This window comes from Trachymyrmex cornetzi, unplaced genomic scaffold (genome assembly GCF_001594075.2).
Source record: "Trachymyrmex cornetzi isolate Tcor2-1 unplaced genomic scaffold, Tcor1.1 scaffold637, whole genome shotgun sequence".
Classification (NCBI taxonomy): Eukaryota; Metazoa; Arthropoda; class Insecta; order Hymenoptera; family Formicidae; genus Trachymyrmex; species Trachymyrmex cornetzi.
Genome location: NW_017299956.1, coordinates 564856 through 591005, shown reverse-complemented (window position 1 = coordinate 591005; position 26150 = coordinate 564856). Strand labels below are relative to the sequence as shown.

The 26150-nt window shown below is 34.2% G+C and overlaps 1 protein-coding gene across 2 annotated transcripts in view; it reads left to right on the top strand.

Annotated features, from left to right (window-relative positions):
- Positions 1-26150, top strand: part of LOC108766863 (Down syndrome cell adhesion molecule-like protein Dscam2) — a 189180-nt gene that overhangs the window by 35430 nt on the left and 127600 nt on the right. The gene's annotated exons all lie outside the window — the stretch shown is intronic.

Below are 26150 nucleotides of genomic sequence, written 5' to 3'. Positions count from 1 at the left end.
GTTTAATCTAAATTCTTATAAAAATGAGTACATTAAAATAATAGATATTATCTAAGTAAAATAAAGAATTAGTAAAACTGTAGATAAGTTTAATATAGAGAAAAGCTTGCTCTATAAATTAGTTAGTAGAGAATTTCAAGCTTGAATATTTATTTCACATTTAGTATTAAATTAATTATCAGCTAATATAATTTTAAAATCTAATAACTTACTTTAGAATTATTTTAAAAAGTAACGAAAAAGTAACGAATCGTTACTTTTCAAGTAACGGTGACGATAACGAGTTACTTTTTAAAATTGATAACGAATAATTGTAATGAGTTACTTTTTTCAAAAAATAACGGTAACAATAACGCATTACTTTTTTGAGGTAACGCGCACAACTCTGCTAAATAGTTAATTTATCACATTTAGATAAATTAGATAAGTCGATTTTCTTTTAATGAAAGAGTTAAGTTTCTATTAAAACTAACATATCGTGAAACTTTAATTTTGTCAATATTAAATACGATTACATATTAAGAGATACTACTAAATATTTTATTTATTCATATATATAAAATAGTTGAAATAAAATAATGAAGTAGCGTTCCGAATTAAATTATTTCAGATAACATTGTATTAGAATTATATTATACTAGAAAATTGCAATGCAATGTGGTGACCTTAAGGCGTTAAAGCGAGTCGAGCCTTTTCTAGTCAGCTGAATCCGTGCTTTCAACGTTATTAATCGCGAGGCGGAATTGAGAGGGCAGTTACCCGCAGTGGTAGCGGTCCATTGAACCTTCGGCTCGAGAGAATTCACCACGTTACTTATTTATCAGACACGTACGTGTCTCCGTGTGTGCGTACGTGTGCAAAGTATACACCTTCGCGCGCGTTTAAAGAACCGTGCGGACGAACCGCCTCGTGGGAAAAAGGCACTTTCCACGCGGCCAAGATAGAATCAGGGAGTCGCGGCGATTGGATTGGAGCCTCGACGAAAAACTTATTGGGATTCCTAGCGGATATAAAGGTTCGATGGGAGTCCTCCGTCAAAGACTCGACGGGAGATTGATCGATAGCTCTAGCCTCGCACCGATATTAACCCTCGATTTTGAAATTATTCGTTTTATTCGATCACGCGAATCTTTATTCGACGATATTACCTCACATCGCGAATATTAATTTCATGCGATGTTGCACGGTGCATGTAATTATGGAAGATAAGTCGCGAATATAGCTGACTAAATGCGCACGATGACGTTTTTCGCGGTACGCGGATGAAAATAAATTAGGTCGTTGAACACGAGTGCGATTTTCCGGTTAATATATCCTTTTCCTTTTTTTCCTCGGAAATTAATTAAATTTAATTAATATTAAATATCAGAACTTTCATGGCACGTATTTTGTTTCATAAATAGATATTATCTTAATTAACGTTACAGTTATAGCTGCATTTATTGCAGTCCAATTATGTTATTTATTCTGTTATCCCGTTCTTTCTAACATAGAGTTACATATCCGCTTTTTAAAAATATCAATTCGTTATATTTGTTACATTAATTTGCTTTTTAAGTGTAAATTCGATATATTAAGGTGTTAGAAATAATTATTTTTTGAAAAAAAAACACAGGAAATCTCTTTCTGCCTTACGTCGAGGGAAAGAAACGAAATGATCCATTCGTATGACAAGATTCCGTTGCCTTGCAGAAGAAATCGAACGCGACGAGAGCGAGGAAAAAGCGATGACATTTTGGAAACGACGTTGAGACAGTCAGTTGATTTCCGTTCGGTCGACACACGATCAGGATCGACGTTTCCCCATCGCGGGAGAGGGTAATCTATCTGATATCGAAACCGGCACGCCATAAATATCGCAGCAAGCGGAGCGCGCCTCGATTTTCTTTCTCGTAAATATGCGACTACGTCCGCGTGAAAAATCTCACCGAGAGAACGCTCTCTCGGGTTTTATCTTTCCTCACCCACCGCCGCCACCGCCGCTGTTGCCGTCGTCGTTTCTTTGCTCCTGTTTCGTAACACCGTCTGCCCACAAGCCCTTTGCTTGCGAATGTAATAGCGCTTCTGTACCTGTTATCAAACATGCAGACGATTCTTATGCTCACATTATCAGTATAATATGAAATCGAGATTACATTTCCCATTTTGGCGATGAGTTTATTTTGAGCAACTCAAATACCATAGGTACGTTTCATGTTTTTTCCACATTTTTTTTTAGAAAAATTTATATTGCGTACTGGAATTACATGAATAATTTTATATGTGGACATAGTGTGTAATATATATATTTTATTTATTTTATCTTATATTTACGCAATTTATTTGAAGGAAATACGTTTCATGATTTTATATCGTTGGGCGGATATCATATTTGGTTTGCGACATTTTACGATATTCCAAGAGCATCCGACATGGAATTATTGCGTTCCGTATTTTTAATGTAAAAGGGTGAGCAGACACATCCATGGGTGCGTTATCAGTAATTTCGCGGCGTCCTACAGGGCTGCAGATTGCGGCTTCGTCTATAATACGACGGCGGACGCGTCGCAAATTAGAATGACGCGGAGCTTGCGCACTACGTATATCACGAGAGAAATTCGCGGTGACACTTTATTGATTTCAAGATTATCGCGATTCTCCGACGATGGCACACGACTTTGTCGATGAGAGGACGACGACGAGGTGGAGAAAGAGAACGAAGGGAGCAGGAGGAAGTCGATTCGGGTGGAAAAGAGTAGAGGATGACGGTGGCGGAGCGACGATGGATGAGAGATATTGTATTCGCGAGCTCGTAATTGCGACGCCCTCCCCAGTGTGATATCTGTAGGGATTTCCATCCGCGTGCGAAACGTCAATACGGTTAATCACGAGATGTGTATTATTATCTGTTACGAAAAATGATCGTCCGCTTCCGTCGCCAATTACCTTTTCTTTGCGACGTCAATTACGCAATGTCAAATTTCAATGATGCGTCTACATATCTGTATATACACTTTACTGATATGAATGAATCAATATAAAAAAAAATAGATGAAAGTAGCATTTTCCCAATTACCCCATTTTTATATTTTTAGTTTAATGAAATAATGCCGAGCGATAATTAATTACAAAACATTCAACTTTTATACAGCATATAGGGTAATCCCGATATATACGCCGCACCTACCAAAAACTTAATTTATTAAATATTATTTACTATGTTTAAAATAAACGAACTATATCAGTAAAAACTTTGTACTGTCTACTACTATGAAAAAAATATTAGAAATCCGAAATATTTCGTTTTCGTATTAAAAAATAAACTTCTTGAAATCTTGCATTTTTGCTATATATAGACAATGGGTGGGATATATGGCAAAAATTCAAGGGTTTCAACAAACTAAACAAAGAATACGAAAGCAAAGCACTTATATTTTGTTATACAACATGCTTTCCTCTACACTCATGTATCACGAAATAACCACTAGATCTTTTACACGCCTTACGGTAATCATTTTATGTAGATTATAATTTATGATGGCGCTACTTAACACAGTGACAAATCGATTCAACTCACAATAATTTCATTAATATTAATAGTAAGAAACTGAAATCATAACACAATACTAATATAACATAAAGGCATGTAACAGAGTAATTGCGAGAAAATTACCCCCACCCTTCTATTTTTTCTGACTTCCGCGGCGTAAATCCCAGCGCGGCGTATATACCGGAGTTACCTTATTTAAATTTTTAAACAAAAATTAAATTAAAAAAATTTATAATGTCAATATTTTGTTGCGAAGTTATTTAATCGTTTAGTTATCAATTAGTATTCTTTTTTTATCTGGAGCTTGAAGCGTATTAAATAAAATGAATAAATTGAACATTTATTTAAATATTATTTTGTATAAATATATATAGATACACAGGATGTTCAATTTAATCTGTTCACACCGATATCTCGGAAACTGTTAAAGTTAAACGAAAAATAAAAGGTTTAATAAGACTTTTTTTAAATGATTTTTATTGTTAGTACGATAGAATCGTATTCATCCACTGTGAAATTTTAAGGGAGAAAGAGGTCAAATTTTCCAAATGCAAAAATAACATCACTCGATAGATTCTGATAAGAAAAGATAATTTCAATGACTTATAACAGTAAGGTTTATCTTCGATATTATGAATGAATTTTTGAAAATTGTCTTCAAAAAGAATATCGATTTCTATTCGATCAGTCTGTCATGCATCTCAAAAACTATTAAAGTTAAACGAAAAATTTAAATAAGCTTTTAATAGAATTACTTTGAAAAACGGTTTAATATGATAATTGCATTTGATTTATGTTGACTGCAAAGCACATGCTATTCTTGTCGGAAGTTTCCGTTTGAAAAATTCGATCACATCTCTTAAAATTTTGTAGGGGATGAATATGGTTCTATTACACTAAAAATCGTCTCAAAGTAATCTCGTTAAACGATTTCTTTTTTTTTTATCTAACTTTTTAATAGTTTTCGAGATCGGCGTGGCTAAATTAAAGTTTTATCGGCAATTGAAATGTAGGTAATTGGATTCAAATAAAAGAATAAAAGACCTGAATAGATGTTTGTCTAAATTCTGATGTATACTTTCTGATAGACGTACATGGAAAGAACGATTTTGTTGAAGTATCTAAACATTTAGTTAGATCTGAAAATAATTATGTTGAATTATCGAAATAATTACGTAACTTAAGCTGATTGCTCTTTTAGCAAAATCTTTTTTTTCTTATATATGTTCATCAGAATTATATATCAGAATTCAGATCGATATATTCAAGTTTGTCCTCCTTTTATTTAATTTTCTATATTACAAATGATAATAGCTAATTCAAATAGTTACTAATACGCTAATTGACGTTGAAAAATGGGAATATTCAGCTATAACATAAATCTCATCCAAACATTGGCTGGCAGCTGAAAATATGTTCTCCAATATCAATGCATTGCTTCTGCCGTCAAAACTAATAATGTTTACGAACTCGTACACGCAGACAGGAAAGATTAATATTCCTGATCCAGTCTCTCTCTCTCTCTCTCTCTCTCTCCCCCCCCCCCCCCCCCCCCCCCCTCTCTCTTTACGCTCGTTCACGTCAAATGTTGCAAAAAATTGTGCGGCGACTGTTTATTCATTCGAAATACGTAGCTTGGAAAATTCATATTGCATCATATGCGGATTTTTCATCTCATCAGACAATGTGTTTTCTTGTATATCGCTTGCAGGAAATTATTATGTTTTGATAAAATGAGATAATATAAGAAATATAAAGTGCGGCAATGTATATGCATTGTGTATTGATAATTGCATAGCGAATACAAAATCTGCTCATGCAATTCAATATTGTGCGTAACAGTATTCATTCTGAAATAATTTGATTACAATCGATATATCTATCTCGCAACCACCGATATCTAAATTCCCAACAATTCCCAAATTTACATATATTGCATGTTCCCATTAATGATTTTCCAATTAAAATTAATTATAGTCTATTCATCGAGATTGATTTAGGTTGTACGAGTTTAATTTGAACGACATCATAGTACGAATATTGTATCCTTGCGTATTGTTGCTCCCCATGTCTTCGTGTCCCGATCGATCGGAACAAACAAAGCCGCTCACGATCCGTTATTCGGTGATTTCTCGCGATAACGGATGGTCTATCCCGCTTTATTCGGACCTTCCGGCCGAGGTGAACTTTCATAAAAGAATTCAAATTAGCCGACCACGTCGGAATTTAACTATCCCCGAGTGAACGGCTGCTTGATGAAATTTTCGCTTCAGAGTATTGAACTCTTGCGCTTCGCGTTCTCCTCTTCGTCTGCCCGCACTTCTCTCCGATCGAAGTCGACGTGTACCTTATTTTTATACTATCGATCTAGACCGCTTTGACGTCGAACTTTGCATTATTCAGCGATTCCTTCTCAGCTCGCGAGCTTTCGTTCTCGTCGTACATACACTGGACGTTAAACATACAGGATGGTACTCTTGCCTTAATCCCGGCCAGATACGTCACTCGCTCGACTACTTGCACCATCGACACGGTATTAATTATTTCAGTAAACTGCGCCTCGCGAGCGGTCGATTTTTCTACGGATAATCTGGCAAATAGAATCCGGTGTTCTTTATTTTTTGCAGAATCGGCGCGAAGATTATTTTTCTCCCTTGCATGTAACCTATTAACCCTTACCGTACTAATATGAGTAACTAGTGACCGAGCGATTCCTGTTCATGCAAATTTCTTTGAGTCTTTTGGTAATTATAAATTATACTACATTTTATTATTTTCAAAAATAAAGAGTCAATATTTATTCTAGACAGTTGAAAGTATGTTGGTGAATTTTTAGAGATTTTTTTAATTATTTTGAGGAGGTGAAAAAACGAAGAGATTCTTGTGACCCTTGATAGTGTGGATGAGGCACCAAATTATATATAGTACGGTAAGAGTTAATCCTGCACGGAAAGAATGGTTTTGCTGAAGTATCTAAATATTTAGTCAGATACAGATTTGAAAACAATTTTGTTGGATCAAAATAATTATGTTGCATTAAAATAATTATGTATAACTGTTGATGATTATGCTGTAAAAAGTTTTAACATTTTAGCAGCTAGTTTGAATGCCCTACATAATTATTTTGATGGTACAAACAAAATTATTTTCAGATCTGGATTCAGATAAAGTTTTAAATATTTCATCAAAACCGTTCTTTCCGTGTGAGGTTGGACGATGAAGAAGATAAACTCGATCGCATTTCAAGAAGAAAATATAATAACGCAATTTTGACAAAAGTAAAAGATATGATTTTTGTTTTTAATTTAACTTTTTTAAAATTTAATCTAATTCCAAAAACACTACATTATTTACACTAATGAAAAATATATTAATCATTATATATTTTTGTTTTTTGCTGCAATGTTAATATTGGTGTTTTTTATTTGGATATAAGTTTATTAAAACAATGTACGCTCCGTGATTAAATTATTTTGCAACAATAATAAAGATTTGGAATATACAGTGTTCTCAACTAAAAATAATATTTTCACATTAAAATAAATTTACTTATTAACGTAAGATATAATTTTAATGACGAATTTATTCTACACATGATTAGTGACGGGATAATTGAACTATTCTCTGTTTTGTGAGCGCTTGTTGTGTAAGCGTAAATATGCTTTTACTGGATGTACTAAAGAATTGCGGGCAGGATATTCTTATAATAGGATATAGCGATGACGAAACGTGCTTGCATGTGACACGTGCTTGCACGTTCGTTCTCGTGTAAAACGTGGGTAAACGTATCGTATGTGCAACATGTGCATTTGATAGCTGATAAACATGTCACATCATTTAATGTCAGAATTATCTAGATTGTGGTTGATATTCTCTACTCGCCATCATACTCGGGATATTTTCGCAAGATATTTTAAGAACATACTCTTCGGAAAAATCAAAGTAGATTATTTTTTATCGCAATCTCCGAGAGAGTAATCACTTAATGTAATCGTGGGACAAAGTCTCCTAAATCATTATAAAATTCACATAAAACTCCAATGTACAATCTGATAATTACATGCGCAATACGAGAAATAATTGTGTAATGTTAGATGAAATTGTTTAGTTTGTGTCAAATGACTTCAGATATAGTGAAGAAAATTATTTGTCATCAGATAAAATTGTATGAAATCAAATGAAATCATGTAATCTGTAGGATACTATTTCAGCTAGTGGTTTACCCCTCGGCAATCTCGTGAAATGTCTTAATGTAAATAACATTACTATGGGAGTTAATATTTGACGAACATCCCACCATCAAAATGCAACTCAACAATTTTTACCAGATTCTTTTCACCGGAACATCCGGAACCTCTAACCGATCGGCCGTTCAACCGCTTTGGCGAACAGTTTCTGATCCTCTGATGGTCCTACGTCTGGTTCTTCATTATTTCTCACACGTCTACACAAGAACGTTTCTATTTTGTACATGTTAACATCTTTGCGAATGTTTTTATTTGATTTTTTTTATATATGGTTTTTTGTACATCTGAAGAAGGCCTAATACAAAGGTCGAAACATATGTAATGTCTTCGTATTTATTATTCTAGATCAGAAACTAATTTTGTAATTTATATTAGATTATCATTATGTAATATATATATATATATTTTTTTTACGTTATAAAGATATAAAATTCAACTCTTACATGCCCTTTCACAACAAACATTATCGTGTAAATAACATTCTTGTCATTTGTGGTCCCATCCTGTGGACATTAACATCATATTTGAAGGATTATACAAGTATAATATGAACGTACATGAGAAATATATTGCATTTCATGTGGCTTTTCCCGCGAGAGTTCTTTGAAAATGCATTTTCCAAGGAAATCTCAGTTTGTAGATACGCGTTGATTATCGTCGCATCGCGGCGCGTTTACTCTGCTTTGCACAGTGTTAGGTAAACAAGTTCGTGCGCTTGTTTCTCTGTGACGACAGATGAGATGCCGCGGACAAGTATTCGCGGATAAAGCGCGAAACGTACCGTGTTATCTGTGCGACAGTTTCAACGTTGAATTATTATTTCGTTTACATAATACGAATTCTGTTAGTTTTACTTGATAAACACGAAGAGAGTCTCCACGCCACGATGAAAAACGATTGTGCATCATATTCCCACAACGAATTTCAGTGCGTTATGCTCCTTCAAATTAATTAGAATTTATATTTCTGTAAAGTGGAGAAAGCGTTCCCAAGTGATCGTAACTTCAATTGCAACTTCGCTGCTTTATCTTTATCAAACGCGCGTCGTTGTTGCCCGCTGTATCGTCGGATGCATCAATATTGATTAGAACCGACCATGATTAATTAAATTTGCGCTCGCTGTCTGTGCTTCGAGTGGATCCGTGATTTACAAAGTGTGAGAAAAATGGAGAGAAAGAGAGAAATATATATATATATATATATATATATATACATATATGTATAAAGAGAGAATTCTGGATTAAGTTGATTGGAGCATATATAAGAACATGTGCAACGAAATACATATATGGTTTTTTAATCTCTGCAAAATTATATCGCGCTTTTAATACGCAAATATTAATAGATAGAAAATTATACATTACTATAAAGAATTAAACTATTTTAAAACTTCTGTATATATATACTATATAATTTTACATTGTTATTTCTCGAAATTTTTTTATTAGCGTTTTCTTTACATGCATATATTATTTTTTCATTATCCACTGATCATTATTCTGAAATTGCAATTAGGAAATCAATTAGCTCTGTAAATTCGTTATTGGTAACATTTATTTACAAAATTTTCTACAAAGCTGAGTTTATAACTTTCAATTTTTTTTAAATTAAATTTAGATTATGTTCCTATTTTTTTTCGAACATACAGAGAACATCTCTTCTATCATAACTGTATATCTGTATTTAAATATGACCTATTCGGTCGAATACTAAGTGGATAAAGCTCAAATTCTATCGACCAGGAACACGCGGGACGCATCGGTATCAATGCGAAAAAAGAATGCAATTCCCGCGTCGATTACTGGATTCGCCATCTTCGCATTCAAGCGTCGTAGGCGACACTTAACGAAAGCGCCGTTGAAAGGAGCAACGATAAACGACTAGCGCGTGGTCACATTTCTGCTGGGCTAAAAATAAAAATAGAATGAGTCTTTTACCACTCGCATCCCCGTCCCATTTCTTCGTCCTCTATTTAAAGGAGCTCGCGATTCCTTAGATCAAAGGGAGTTAAAAGTACACTTACTCTGTTCCTAGGTAGAACACGTTCCGACAATTTGCAGTGATCGTTTTTTATTTTTTATCAACACATTGCGAGGCTTTCCCGAAGAGTCGTTTTACTATGCTTTGAAGAAGTAAACTGATATTGGTCATTGATTTATTTGTTTAACTCGCAGGCATGCATAATTAGATACGCGCAATTAGAGAAGCGTGGAACACAGAAAATATTATATCTGACCAATATCAGTTTCATCCAGTCTTTCACGACTGAAGAGGACATTTCCGTTTGTTTATTATCGTTGACGTAAATAGTAGATCATTTCTGTTCAAACCACTCTCGTAATTACGAGCCGCTTTTACGAGCGATGCAGTTTCAAAATATGCCACTTTAACAAATTACAAAATATTTGTATAATTTTTGCAAACTGGTGCAACGTACAGAACGAACTCAGCATGTTCTTTATTTTTATGCAATAACGAGATCCGTTTTCAATCATCATTTTCACGGTTAAATAAAGTCTTCGCAAGCATGTCGTCGTGTTTCTTTTTCAGAGAAAGAGAGAATATCAAGCTCCATCGCTGTGCTGCTTTAAACTTTTAGAGAGAACGTTCTCTCTTTAGTGTACCTGGCCGAGATTTCCGGGCGTGAATTTACATAAACGTGCCGCTCAATTTAGCAACTGCCAACGGAAACGGATAAAAAACAATACTCGCAGAGTTATCTGACGCACAACGCACGTTAGCAAAGTAGCCGCGCGACAGTAGATACTTTTATTTTTAAGTCTCGGAACTGCATCGCAACGTCAGAAATCTCTCTACATAAATTATTATAAGAGATTATTATAAGAGATATAAAAAAATTAAACTTGGCCTAATTGCGCTAATAAATATTTACTTGTTTTTTTTCAGAATTTTGAAACGCTGTCCTCTTAATATTATATACTTAAAAAATGAAGAAATTAGTAGCATACTCGTTCAATTAGTCTTCCTTTTCATTTTACTGATGTGTATATACATTACAAGAAAGACATACAATTATTAAATACTTGTTTTCAACAAAATATACAAAGTATATTTTTATTGGAAATACATTTCACTTGATGAAACGATATCTACAAAGAAAATAAGTCTATATTTGCACGACTTTTATACGAGGGTTTGAGATAGGAAAATATTGCCGATAAACAGAAACGGCAATATGATTTATTTAGGTCGAACGGTATTTCTGTTAATTCATAATAATTGCCGCCCCAATTGCCATGCCGATCATACTACATTGTACAGAATATTGAAGATGCATCGTATATAGTGCCACGTCGAACAGCTCCTCTGCATTGTTCGCGGCGCAAAATTATTGGAAACGAGCTGAAGTATACATGACTGCGCCATTAAACCTTCACGACGTAACAAAGACGATTGTAGTAAGCCCATATCATTACGACATATATGATGAATGGATTTACACTCTGCGAGACTCATTCGACACGTATCGCATACGTTAATTACTTTCCGTTCCAATAATTTGTTATGGCATATTTTCAGCAAGCGAAATCGATTTTCTTTTTTCATCAATAAGTATAATCTATTCTTTATTTGATAATAGCTAATTTTGCGTATTTAATATAATTCGCACATTTATCTTATATTTAATTAAAATGGTACACTGTTAGAAATGTTCTTAAATTTCATTAAGTTACATAACTGAATTTAATTTGAATTTAATTTCATGACATTACATTAAATTTAATGTATTTTTCATGAAAATTTAATGAAATTTAATGTACTTTTCATAAAATTTTATTAAAAGTACATTAAATTTCATAAATTTAATGTACACGTTCATTACATTTAAGTAACTACTGTAACTTAATTTTCAGTTAAATCATTCATTACTTTTAATTTCATAACTATCAGGCTTCATTTACATGTAAAGGAAGCTCTTGGTTACATTTCTAACAATGTAGTAGCGGCAGTAGTGTCGCAAATAGTTGTAGACTGTTAGATATGGTTGATCGTTCCTTTTCATGACCGAACTTTATTATAAAAGAATTAAAATATTTCTCTTCATTTTCTAAACGATCTACTTTATTTTGTATTCCAGAGATCAACGATATAAGTTATATAAATATTATATGTAAGAGTCGCAAGTGAAATGTTATGTTACTGATTTTCATGTAAAATTACGTCAAACGTTCATGTAATTACGTTCATGTAATTTTCATAAATTTTTGTTCGTTTCTACTAATGTAGAATAACTTTAATCTCGATTCGACTTAGGGTAACTCCGGTATACGCCGCACCTATCAAAAACTTAATTTATTAATATTATTTACGGTAATTATTTAGAATACGGGGTCTCACCTCCGACTTTGATTAAATTGGGCTCATTCGACGCGTTTTCACTTACAATGAAAAAATCTGGAAAAAAAATGCGACGGTCGGCCTCGTGAACCGAGATATCAAGCGTTAAAGTTCGAAATTTTAGAAGTTAAGATACCTATCATTCTGACTCGCTGCAGTGCTATGCATACTTAAGGTCTGTTCTTTTTCGAAGAATTCTGAACTAATTCTGAAATAGTGCAATAAGCTTTTGCACTAGTATACTCCGATTCAGAATTTGGATTTAAAAATGAGAACACTGCTTTAAAAACAAAAATTCACTGCTTTAAAAACACCACTCACAGTTTTAAAAACACAAAATCACTGCTTTAAAAACATAAAAGCATTGCTCTAAAAATATAAATTTGCTGCTTTAAAAACACAAAAACACTGCTTTAAAAACACAAATTCACTCCTAATGCAAAGAACTTTTGTTTTTAAAGCAATTATAATCTTGTATGTTTAAATCAGTGAATTTTTGTTTTTAAAGCAGTGCTCTTATTTTTAAATACAAATTTTGAATTGGAATATACTAGTGCAAAAACTTATACTATTTCAGAACTAATTCAGAATTCTTCGAAAAAGAACAGACCTTACGTATGCATAGCACTGCAGCGAGTCAGAATGACAGATATCTTAACCTCTAAAATTTCGAATTTTAACGCTTGATATCTCGGTTCACGAAGCCGACCGCCGCATTTTTTTTCCAGATTCTTTCATTGTAAGTGAAAACGCGTCGAATGAGCCCAATTTAATCAAAATCGGAGGTGAGGCCCCGTATTCAAAATAATTACCTTATTTACTATGTTTAAAGTAACATTTACTATATTTAAAGTAAACGAACTGTATCAGTAAAAACTTCGTACTGTCTACTATTATGAAAAAAATATTAGAAATCTAAATTATTTATATTTCGTATTAAAAAATGAACTTTTTTAAATCCTTGCATTTTTACCGTATATCCCATAGGGGTGGGATATGTGGCTACTCATAAAGGAAGGGGGAGTATGTACGGCTCATGAAAAATTTACAAATAATTCATATCCATAAATAAGACATAAAATGACACAATAACTTATAAAATGCGTTTATAAAGTTTTATTAAGGAATAAGAATGATAAATATGTATATGAAATAATAAATACCAATAATAATTACAATCTTTCCACACATGTATTACAAGTATTATGACATGAGGTACATATTTCATGTAATGCGTTTGTTGCATTTAGTGCACTGAATTCAATCTGCCCACTTTGTATGTTTTGGGTGTAAAAAAAAACAAGAGCAAAATATTTGTATTTCGTTATACAACATGCTTTACTATTCCTCTACACTCATGTATCACAAAATAACTACTAAGTCTTTTGCACGTCCTACAGTAATCATTTTATGTAGATTATAATTTATGATGGCGCTACTTAACACAGTGACAAATCGATTCAACTCACAATAATTTCATTAATATTGACAGTAAGAAACTGAAATCATAACACAATTACTAATATAAAGGCATGTAACAGAGTAGTTGCGGGAAAATTATCCCCACTCCTCCTATTTTTTCTGACTTCTGCGGCATAAATCCCAGCGTGGCATATTTATCGGAGTTACTCTACTCTTCCATTTTTTCTACGAGTCGGAGTCACTCTACTCTTCCATTTTTTCTTGAGATTAAAATTAATTTACATTAGTAGAAACGGCATTTGGACAAATTTCGCATGTGTGAAATCACTGTTGAAAAATTCGCGACATCGATGATCGTCGGGGCGCCATTGCACTAAATTCCCAATCGAGTTACGATCTCTTCGAACAAGACCGGCAGGAAATCGAGTTACACAGTCGAGTATGGCGTGCGTCTCAGAGTCGAAAACTTCGCCGGCGTTGTCGTCGTAGTCGCGACGTTCACTCCGGATGTTACTGCTGTCGTTCTCTCGAGGTCTTCGGCGGCGGAGTTTCGACTTTTGACACGTTCCGTATGTAGCGACTACTACGTGTCTCCTTTAACTTTGCCGGTGTGGGCACCGACGTTCGCGGCATGCTTGTTAACCAGTTAAAGCCATTGTGACCGAATGCTAGACGAATGTGAACCGGCTGTATACCGGCGCCTAAGGGACGCATCCAGTAACATTCTAAAACGTCTTGACATCGTCGGCTAGGATCCGCTCAGCAAGTCGTTGAAGTAAACTGCACAATCAATTTTGCCAAATTTTCAACATGTTTATGGAAGAAAAATTTGAAACTTAAGCTCGCAGCACAGACTTTTGCATAACGCATAGTGCATAAACGATTCAATCAATCAAAATCTTTCCTTTTCTCCCACTTTACGGAAGAGAAGCATTTTAATTGGTTGATTCTCTTATGCGCTATACGTTATGCAAAAGTCTGTGCTGCGGCCATTACACTACGTGATAAAGAAGCGAAATTTTAAACTGATTAATAATAGTAAAAATGAATAAAAAATAAGTCGATTTTTTTAAAGAAAGATTTTTAAGGAAGATTTAATATATGAAATCAATATATATAATTTATTTAATTACTTAGAAAATTATAATTAGTGTCGCGAGTAGTTACATTACTGTAGTTAACAATTTTATTCGTTCTGTCTTTTTTTTTTCTTAAACTTTGATATAGAATCGCAAATGCATTACATCATTACGTAAAAGTACTTATATTTATATATGTGTGTATTATAGGTGCGTTTAACATTACAAATCGGAAGCGTCCGTTTGCTCTTTTACTTCGAAAATTGTTCGGCAACTCGCATCTTTCTGCTACATGTCATCTCACCTGCGTTCAATATTAACATTTCTAAAGCCAATCGAGCTGCTCGATCCATTTCGGATTCAAAGACCGAGCTCGCAGAGCTAATGCAGATTTTCGCGCCTAAATTAAATTCATAACCTGTATATTTATGATAATGTATCGAACTGATTCGTTAACACATAACGTACATTCATCTCTTTTAATACTTCTATTTTACAAATAGTGTATTTGAACTGTTACAATGTCTAAGTCTATAAACGCTCAAACAAATGCTATCAAGTAGAAATTGATGGAGTACATAATGTATAATATTTAACGAGGAAAGTAAGTTTTTAATTCTTTTCCTCTTTATGAATTTGAAGTTACACTGTTAGAAATTTCTCAATGAATTTTAATTAACATGTAAAGGAAGCATGTGGTTATGCACGAAATTAAATGTAATGAATGATGTAAATAAAAACTAAATTACAGTAGTCTTAAATGTGATGAACGTGTGTATTGAAATTAATGAACACATTATTATAGAAATTAATTTACACGTTAATGAAAAGTACGAGATCTGTAACTGAAAAGTAATTTACGTTAATGACATGTAAGAAACGTAAACGTATTAAACGTTAAGCGTTAATAGTATTAGGCTTAATTAAAATATTATTAATATTCGTGTAAAAGTACATTAAATTTCATTAATATGTACATTAATAGTTATTTCAATTACGATTAATTAAATGTCATTTATATCCGTAAATGAAAAGTATATTACATTTCATTACACTTAATTTTTCAGTTACTTTAAACTTAAATCTCATTAACATGTGCATTAATAGTCCTTTCAGTTACAGAGAAATTAAACTTCATTCACCAATGTACATTAAAACTTAATGAAATTTAAGAACATTTCTAACAGTGTACGTATTTGAATGAAAACAAAGAATTTGCTAGTTAATTTTTAGATCAAAACTTATGTTGCACATATAGAATGAAATATAATCAAACTGTATTAATATATTAAAGACTCTAACGAATATAAATCAAGTGATATAACTTATAAATTGCTGAAATTTATTTTGCAATGCAATATTTTCTTTTAAGAAAACATATCTTGCATATGAGTTTGCTACATTCATGTGTAACGATCTATCTTTAGTATAGAAGACTATTATCAGTTTCTAGTAAAACGAAAGAAATTTTCAATTATAGGGTATTTTTTATATATTCATAAAAATAAACAATTTCATTTTATAATCTAACCTTAAAGGACAGTTTACAGCTCTGTAATGTTCGGAATTAATTCTTGGCACTTGGATTGCTCGAAGATCACGTGATCAAGCTCGCCATCTGCTAGTTCGCATCTCAAATTTACATTGCCGAACGCACCTTATTATTTATTACTCAGATATTATCCATAAAATCGTATAGTATCATAAGTGACAGATTATCAGCATTTTTCCTTTCGTGATCTAGTAAACTTTGTTGCAGAATCACCAATGTATTATATCATCACGCAAACATGATTTTTAATTTATAAAAACTGGAGACTTTTAAGTAAGAGTTTGGATAGTAGTTTCTTCATGAGAGAATAGAGGAGATATAACAATAGAGGTTATAAAATGTACTCTCTAATAAAAGTCCGGACATGGAGACAAATATGGTGACAATATTTCGTTCTGTATCGCAGAGTATATAGGAAATAACGTTTATGGCGCGTTTACAGCGTATACAACGCCCAAACCGAATACAGTAAAATATAACAAGCTATTATCGTAAAAATACGCGTCATGACAAAATATCTCATTACTCGACAAGACGTGGCAATAAAAATTTTTGCTAATTTGTATCAATTTTTACAAGAAAAATACTAGTTATTGTGTGTCCAATTGTAATATTTATCTATATTTATCTAGTTTAAGATTTTTTTGTCAGAAAATAGTTGAGACAGACCAGACTCTTACTTAAGGGTCTCTAGAATCATGTAGAGTTTATTAAAGCCTATGTGTTCTGCGATACAGAATCAAATATTGCTGCCATATTTGTCTAGAATAATCAGATTTTTTACTTGAAGATTTGTAATAAAAACAATACAGTGCATTGCGATAAAGTGAAATAATAGATAATAACATTTTTCTATTTTCTATGTAGTTTCAATGAGTTTCCTGAATATTATATAAAGCAACGATCAAAAAGTAAAACAAAAGTAAAATTTTAATCTTATTATTATAAGAATACCTAATGCTTGAATACAAATGGAGTTTTTAACTCGCTGTTACCTCTTTAGTTTTCTCAAAACTTCTTTATTTGAATAACTACTTACTTTAATTGAATAACTACTATCCCAATCTACGATTCGATATAAATTCTTTCTCGCTTAGGGTCTCTTTCTCCTTCTTGTTTCCATAGAAACAATAACATTTTATTAAAAACAAACTTTTTACTCTTACGTTGTATGAAATTAAAATACTGCTGCACAAACTCATTACTTTCTGGAAGTTTCACGATATTGATTAAAATGATTTACAAAGAAACAGTCTAAAATATCGATTATTCCTATGCAAAGAAACTTTCTTAAGTTATTCGTTTAAATATTTCTGTTCTGCTTGTTATCTTAACACAATTAATCTCCAATTATTATAATGGAATGTGATGGAATAAAAAAAGAAGAATATTTAAATGATTATTCAACATGATATTTGAATTACACACACACTATCTAATTTAGCAGCATTTAGTAATTAACCTAACCTAATTAATTATAAATTAGTCAAAAGATGGAAAAGAAACAAAACAATTTTATAAATAAATTTTAGAAATATAATTTAATTTTTAATAAAACACCTAGGTTTGTGCGAAATATGTAGCTTGGTTTTTATTAAAATGGTAATTAATGACTATTTTATATAATATTTTATTTTATGAATAATTTATAACATTACATCGACTCGCAGTGGATTTAATATTTTCAATTTTATAAAATATGCATATGCAATCAACTACCGCGATCAATTTCTTGATTACAATCGACGAATTGTCAAAGCTGTCTGGTTTGAAGGATTCATTCTAACGTTAACCCTTCGAGTTCCATAGAACTACCCTTCTTATACGCCCGCAGTCATCTTGAGACCGGTCGCCTCTTCTCTCCAAGTCGACGGTGGGGATCAATGGGCGAGATGAAACGCGTCGGGAACAAGGAGTCCCAGAGGGTCTGAAAAAAGAAAGGTGATTAGATCTAGGAAAGGGGAGAACACAAGCTTCGCCAGCACTAACTCCAGCAGGGTGAGCTTGCGAATTCTCTCATGGCATGGAGCCGATAATTAACAAGCACCTGCAGTCGAGTCACTTAGGTCGCTCACTATCGTCGTCGTCGTTTTCATCGTCATCGTTTCCACATCCAGTTACATCTAAGTTAATTATTAACGAGAAAAGTTTACATTTATGAATGCGAGCGTGTTTCAATACTATCATTGGTGGCAGACAAGCAGGCAGGCAAGATACCTGTCTCCCCGTTTCAGCAGTTCGATCAACCACGTTAATAAACGTCACGAGCCGAGCTATCTCACCACTGACCGTGTCTCTCGACCCTTTACGAGTCCCCTTCTGGTCCACCCCTGACTGGTATCGACTCACGTATTGTTCGTCGAGCGGTATTCGCCCCCATACATGGCCACTCTACATCGGTACTCGAAGCGATCTCTCTTCGCGATGTTGTTGGCTACAGCACGAACAATCGAGTCTCTCTCTCTCTCTCTCTCTCTCTTCATTTTTATTTTTGCATGATCGATTTACGCGTTTCATCTCTCTACTTTCTTCTCTTTTTTAAATTTCTAGCTCTTTGATTTCAGAGCAACTAACGCTTCATTATGCTTATCAGAAATATGTTAGAGTAAAAATTTAATATTTTATTTTACACACACAGTTGAATTTTAATATTTATAATGAATATAAATTTATTATAAATATTAAAATCTAAATATTTATTCATGAATGAAATGAAGAAAATAAAAAAATAGACACACACACACACAAATAGGCATGTTCTCTAATTCAAATCTTTTCTATATTTTAATTTCACATTAATAATGGATATTTTTTTTATTTTAATTCTACTAAAAATTTATAATTAATATATATATTTTTTAGTTGCATTCTATACATTCTATATAATTATATTTTTTATATATTTACATTTGCTATACATATATAGAAAATTTTATAAAATATGATAAGTTCCTTCCTTTCTCTTCTTTTTTCTTCTGCCTTCCTTATTTTTCTCTGTTTCTCTCTTTTATTTGTCTGTCGCTCTTGCCGTCAGCTGACGATGTTTTGACGTTTGTTTCGAAATTGTTACTAATTGGAACGCCACGAAGTTTTTCTCGGTTCGCGTGTCGACTCTTGTTGCGCTAGGATTGTTGTATCAAACGTTAAAAATAATTATCTGCGACGTAACGAGTGGGCGACTTTCATTGAAAGTTGTTGCGTGAATCTGTCATTACTGAAATCAGCAAAGCATTGCAATTTTCATTAAAATAATCGCAATCCTTAAAATAAAACTCGTATAAAAAATTATATATATTTTGACTTGACAAATGTTGTTATCAGTGTCAACTTAATTTGACAATTGATCTGTTTATTAAAAACAATATTATTATTGAAACGTAAAAAGAATGAACTTATTGTCAATTAAATTGGGAAATAAGCAGCATATCATCTTTTTATTTTTTAATGTCGGAAAATATTATGAGCAACGTATATATCTTGTGAGAGTACTTCTTGGAACAGGAAAGGAGAAAATAATTCGAGCGTATCTTTCCAGAATAAAAGTGCTCCGAAAATATCTTGATCGATATTCTAGAAATGTCCTCCAAGGGGCAAACTATTCTGAGAGTATCCTACGAGAACGAAAGATATTTCCAGATTATGTTTCAAGAAAATATTTTTTGTTTAACACGATATTTCAAGAGAATGGTGATATGCTGGGGAGTCTCGCTAATTATAGGCGACCTATATTAAGTTGTATGCAGTTGCATGATTTATCTCTTGATATACGTGCGCAGCAGGTCGACGTTTAATTACAAATAATTAACCCGGCCCTACAATTAGCTGTTTATATGAGCGAACGGCTATTTGTGTTTTGCTCGTTCGATCACGCTTTTCACGCGACATGAGAATTAACCATCATGGCTAACGAATAAATTTGGTTCTGCCTATACTGAGAGAAGGCTCGAGAAATAGAGAGGATGAGGAGTGGTATCCGGATTGAGCCAAGAGTATAAGTGCGCGCGGATAACATTGGTCGGGAGGGGGTGTCGGAGGATTCCGCAGCGTTCCTCGTTTCTGCCACTGTCGAGAGAGGGTTGAGCTTCCTATGGTTTAATTGGGCGCGAAATCATTTCCGATGCAATACTCGCGCGGACGCAGCCGCGATGTCGAGTAATCACCGTAAAAGCTCGACTTCCCTTCCCCCAACTCTCCATTCTGCCATCATCTACTTGCCCTATCTCTCCCTTCAACCCTTTCCCTTCAACCCTCCCGTTGAATCGAAGAAACCGCCAAGCTCCCAATCATTGCGTATACTATCGTGGTCGAGTATGCATCTGTCGATTTTGTGCATTCCAGCCGATAACGATGTATTCGAGATGCATTCAGCGTGATTAAAACGGTTGCTTGAATGCACAAAGGGAAGTTGTTATTACTTTCGGCAGCGTGTGTGCTGCAACATAGCAGTTGAAAATGTTAACTCTGCACTATTTAAAATGATATGTATGTAAAGCTATGAACTATTAGTTTGACTTTTTACGTTAATATATATTTTTAATTAAACCAAAATTTATAAAATTTTCAGGAAGAGTTTATGAGACGCATTTAATTTGCATCAAATTTTGCTTCGACAGAATTTTGAAAGTCTATTTAATTCCGCGTTTGATCGTTGTATATATAATTTTATTTTTATTTTATCGTATAAGAAATGATAATTACGTTACATGCGCGATTTAATTCGAATTACCGTTGATAATCGCATAATTGCTGTTGGCGAAATGAGCACAGCATTAATTTTAATACTGATTAAACCGTACACACATATAAGTGCTGAATTCGCTGTTTTGGCAATTACGTCGCATTTACATGCGGAAATTGGCGAAGCGTTCTTTTATTTGCCCCATCACGGCATCGTCCCTATATAATGCAGGCGTTGTCATCGTAACGTATCGCGCAATGCGAGCTTAAATGCGTGTAAACACGCGCAGCGAGATGCGTTCGATGAGACTGCACCGGATACCCGCCCCGCCCGTGATGGCCACAGAGCGGAAATGCGCCAATCGCGCGCCATCATCGTCGGGCTTTGGATTTCCGATATTCCGTAATTTCCGAATGGTGGCCGCGCCAGCAGCCGTAGGTAGGCGCCATTAAAGCCGCGTCGTAGTACATGCACTGGATGCAAAATTAATTACGGCTAAATGCGCACTGGATCGTTATTTCGACCAAATGAAAATGCGGCTCATGGCGGTTTTGCCGAAAATGTCACGACCATCCTTTTTCGCAAATCGTGACATGGAGAGACGAATATTATAATTAACACACTTTTGTAATGTTGAGTTTCTATTAATTCGAAATATTCTTTTATGGCCAAAATTAAATTATTTTTGTTTGCAATATAATTTTCTTTATATTCTTATAAAGTAGAAGATATGTTCCACGCGTTATGATATTTTTTATAAAATTATTTCTGTAAATACAAACATTTTTATTTGAAAATTTTTCCTGTCAGACATTATTAATTGTATTATCGATATAAATAAATTTTTCTGACAAGATTAAATTATAAGATTCTCGATTAGTTTAATCCTCCATTTGTAATCTGCATTTTTTGGCACAAGCAAATTTTTACTCTCAAATTTATTCTCATTTTTGTTATAAAAATTTCAATTTTTATTAAATAAAGGCTTTAATATTTGAGTTAGAAAACTAATATGGTAATGTAACAGATGTGAAAAAATATATATAATTCTGAATTTTTTTTTGAAAATCTACAATAGTAAATTGGCTGAATAAAAAAAGCAGATGACGTGAATAAAAATATGAATGCAGACAAAGAGATATGATAAATTTGATTGTTATAATTGAGATTCAATTTAGGATTACATTTTTTGCGCATTAAAAAAAGATTTAGTAGCATTAAAAACGTTATATATTTTAAATCCCAAGTTTCATTTTATTATATTTAGGCTAAATTGGGTAGCAATCGATTTCGACAAAATTGCGTTGTCTCTGCAGGTGCATCCTAATCGCATCCTACCGCAGCCGCTTTGAACGGAGATAACTGTAGTTATCCCGAACTCTGTCGAACACGAGCATGTCGAAATGTATCTGCATATATATATTGGTTTAAGCTATTCCCGCCCTTTAATCATCGCGTTAACATCCACGCCAGTCTCTCGAGTTTGCCATCCATCGAACAACGATGCTCATCCATCGCGTATCGCGATGACGCCCGTGCCGATGGAACGCGATCTCTCGCGATGATATCAGGACAACGATATATCGGGGTGTTCGAAATCGGAAGTCAGAGTGTCGGGGTAGTTGGGTAGCCATGAACAAACGTGATCACAACGGTGGTACGGACGTATCGGGGTGCTTTGCCCTCTACAGGTATTCTAGGCGAACGTCACGTGCATGGTTTGTAGCCTCTGCATGAGCTGTCGCATATTCTAACATACCGTTAACAGCTTTGTATTTCATAACTGAAGTCCGACTGCCCCGTCGTCGTACTCCGATAACCAAGCACAACGCAATGGCCGCTGACCGGCTTTGTAAGTTACATCTTCTTCGAAGTTCATCCTAGTGCGCGGCGATGCATTTGCACCTAGGAAGGAACAGGATGAGAGAGACAGAGAGAGAACATTTCAAAAAAAGCTAAAAAAGTTAATAAAAAAAGTAAAAAGTGTCTCCCTTACTGATTTATTAAATCAACATACCATTTGAAGATTAATTTTTGAGTGCGTATCGTATTTGACTTTAATACGATAGAGAGTACAAAATTTACCTTGCATGAAAATTTGAAATATCGAAATACAATTTTCACCTCTTTCAGGGAACATATCGAAGCGCGTAATATACAGCGTATACAATCCGCGTTTATATCACTCCATGGATGCAGAATGTAAAATAAATAATCACAAAATAGAACGTTTAAATTTACGGGGTGGAAATATTATACGATATAACAAGCGTATTATGATTTTATGAATAATTTTGTCCCCGATTGAAAAGTTTAATTAAATTATTTTATTATTGCTATTAACTTTCCACTGATTTATAAGGAATATTGTTTTAATCGCACAATCGATTATACTGTCTCGGTTATTTTCGCTCGCAGTGTATTTGAGATGCCTTGCTTCAACACCGTCGTTGGGATTGATTATGTCATTTGCCCAGGTCGTTCGCCCCATTTGTCTTGGTTATACAATACAGAACGAGTTCGTTCGAACGAACAAATGAACGGCAGGAAAATAGCTCGCTGGCTGAATCGTCGCATTAAAGCGGCGCGTTGCGTCTGTCGTTATCAGCAGTTGACTGCAATCATCTCGCAAAGGGCGGCTTGCGCAGCTGCTACCCTCTACTCAGAGTCTTCTTTATGTGCGCAATTTACGTTAAGCAAATTAACATTGATCCACTCCCGCGTGCATCCCGCGTAGGACTTTCGTTTACTCGAGCACTCAATTTTTGAGATAACGCCATTGGGGAGTTGTTTACGACTTTCAGTGTACGTGTGCTATTATAGCATAAAGTCGAAATTATTATTTATATATATATATATATAGATTATATCATATATTTAAATTGAGTGAAATTTAGACAGTTTCATGGACAAAGTTTCATAAATGGTTAATTTAATATATCATATATAGTCGAATGATATAATAAAAACTTTATAATATCATATATTTTTTAGAAATAATTAAGGTACAAGATCGTCTAAAAGCGAAACAGTGCAGAGTAGGTTTAAAGCCATTACTGCCGCGGCGAATAGTATCGTGCGAAAATCCAATTAACCTACATGCACCTCGTAAAAGTGTATATCGGAGTGGTATGCCGCTCTGCCCGAGGCGATGCGTTTTTATTTGTGCGTATTTCATTCGAAGAGCGTATTATTTCGTGATGAAAATTCATTCACCGCGCGAGTTAATCCTTTTGCATCTAACGCGAACGACAGGCGTATTTTTTCGTCATTTGCAATACGCAAACGTGTAGTGCAATCCTTCAGTGTTGATGTCCATGCGATACGTTTCGGATTATGATTTCAGGATTATTTAATACATCATCACTAAAAAAAACTAACAGCGTTCTTTTTTCAAACTCTAAAGTAAAGCCCATGAAAAATTCCAAATCCCTTTCCGAATGAACAAATTGTGCTGTGAAAGAATGAAATCAGATCTCTCCGCTTTAACTGGTATGAAAAATTAATAAAATGGTGAGACGTAAAATGAAAAAACCGGATGCACATGCAGTTTTACCGAAGAAACGCTCTAGATTATTTCTCGGAGAATTAATTTTATATTGTATTTTAACATCGATTCATCATTGACGATTGCCACTAAACGAAACGTCGGCGTCTTCGTGCGGCGCGAAAATGCAAACGTGAGTAAACGGACGTTATGGACGTGACTCGACTCGCCCGCTAAATTATGTCACGTCGACGATCGGAACGGCATAAATTTCTGTCGTGCACTGAAACGCGATGAATAGGAAATGGCTGGGAAAAACAACGTTTGTAAAGTATATCTTAAATAAGAATATTTATCCTCATTATCCCCGTTGCACGGTGACTCGCGTGCAAAAATTCACTCACACGTGAAATCTTCTTTCCGGCCGGTGCGGTAAGAGTGAAACGTCATTTGCTTCATCGCGAGATTTACAAGAACCATGTAATCAACGAGCAGGTAACCGTTTCCGCGTGCTCCGCCGATGCGCGTTTAATCGTCGAAATTAAATCTTCACCGCGGACGAACTTGGCGAGTTCTCAACTTCGCGCGCGCGTGAGAGAGAGAGAGAGAGAACGCGAAAATTACAGCGGGAATATACTTCTCTCGGGGGTTACAACGAGGGGATAAGCGACGTAACTGGGCGTTTAACTCACTCGGTCGCGTTCGATAAAAAAAGGGAAAAAGGGAGATAAAAGAAGAAACAAAAAAATAGAGAGAAAAAGAGGAAAAAGTGTAACGCGACACGAATACGTAATCTACAGCGTGTACGGATCCACGAAGGGATAATAACCGAGCCGTCACCCAATTTATCCCATAGAGCTCGATACGAGATTGGAATGGCTTCGCGGGCGAAAGAGAGAGGGAGAGAGAAAAAAAATCGGCAAATACTCACCCGCAATGCTGATGCATGTGATCTTTTTCTGGGTGACCCTGGTGCACCCCCTTTTTTGTGCACCTGAAGCACCCCATCTGCGCGCTTAGAGATGGCGTTTTAAATGGATCCGCCGCGATGGTTTTACGCGTCTCCGTCATCTATACGGAAATAATTGCGATTGGCAAACTTCGATAACCGAATGCGAACGACAAACAGATAACCCATGAGAAGTTGGCCCCCACAACTTTTGAAAAATTTAACTTTCTATAGTCTATTCGATTGCTCATCGTTTACAATATATGCGATGTCTACACGGAGAAAATTTTATATTAAGTTTTAATACAATATATTTTAAATTACACTTTACTATGTCTTGTATTTTCGATGGACTCTCACAACATGATTCCGACTTAACTTTTGCTATGGTAATACTAATTTTTATCACATAAATAAAGTAATTATTTTGTTAAGCCATATTCTAACATGAAAACAGTTAATTTTTACTATGGTACGCAAACAAAATTTGCTAGGTATATTTGATTTTGTAATAAAAAATTTTTACTATAAAAAAGTGTAAAAATTACGTTATATTATTGTTTTTAAAAAAATAACTATAGCATTTAAACTGATAATTTACATGAAGACCGCAGTTACTACCACATTATAGTAATTTTAAATATAAAATTTTCTCCGTGTACAATAGAAATAGTAAGCCTTAAGCCGTAAGAAATTGACCAATCACAGTCGAATGTGAGGAGAATAATCGATTGTGATTGGTCAATTTCTTACGGCTTAAGACTTATTACTCTTATTGTAGACATTGCTTTACTCGAATCTGGACTTCTGAAGCAAAACGAAAATATAGAATTACTCACTGATTTTAT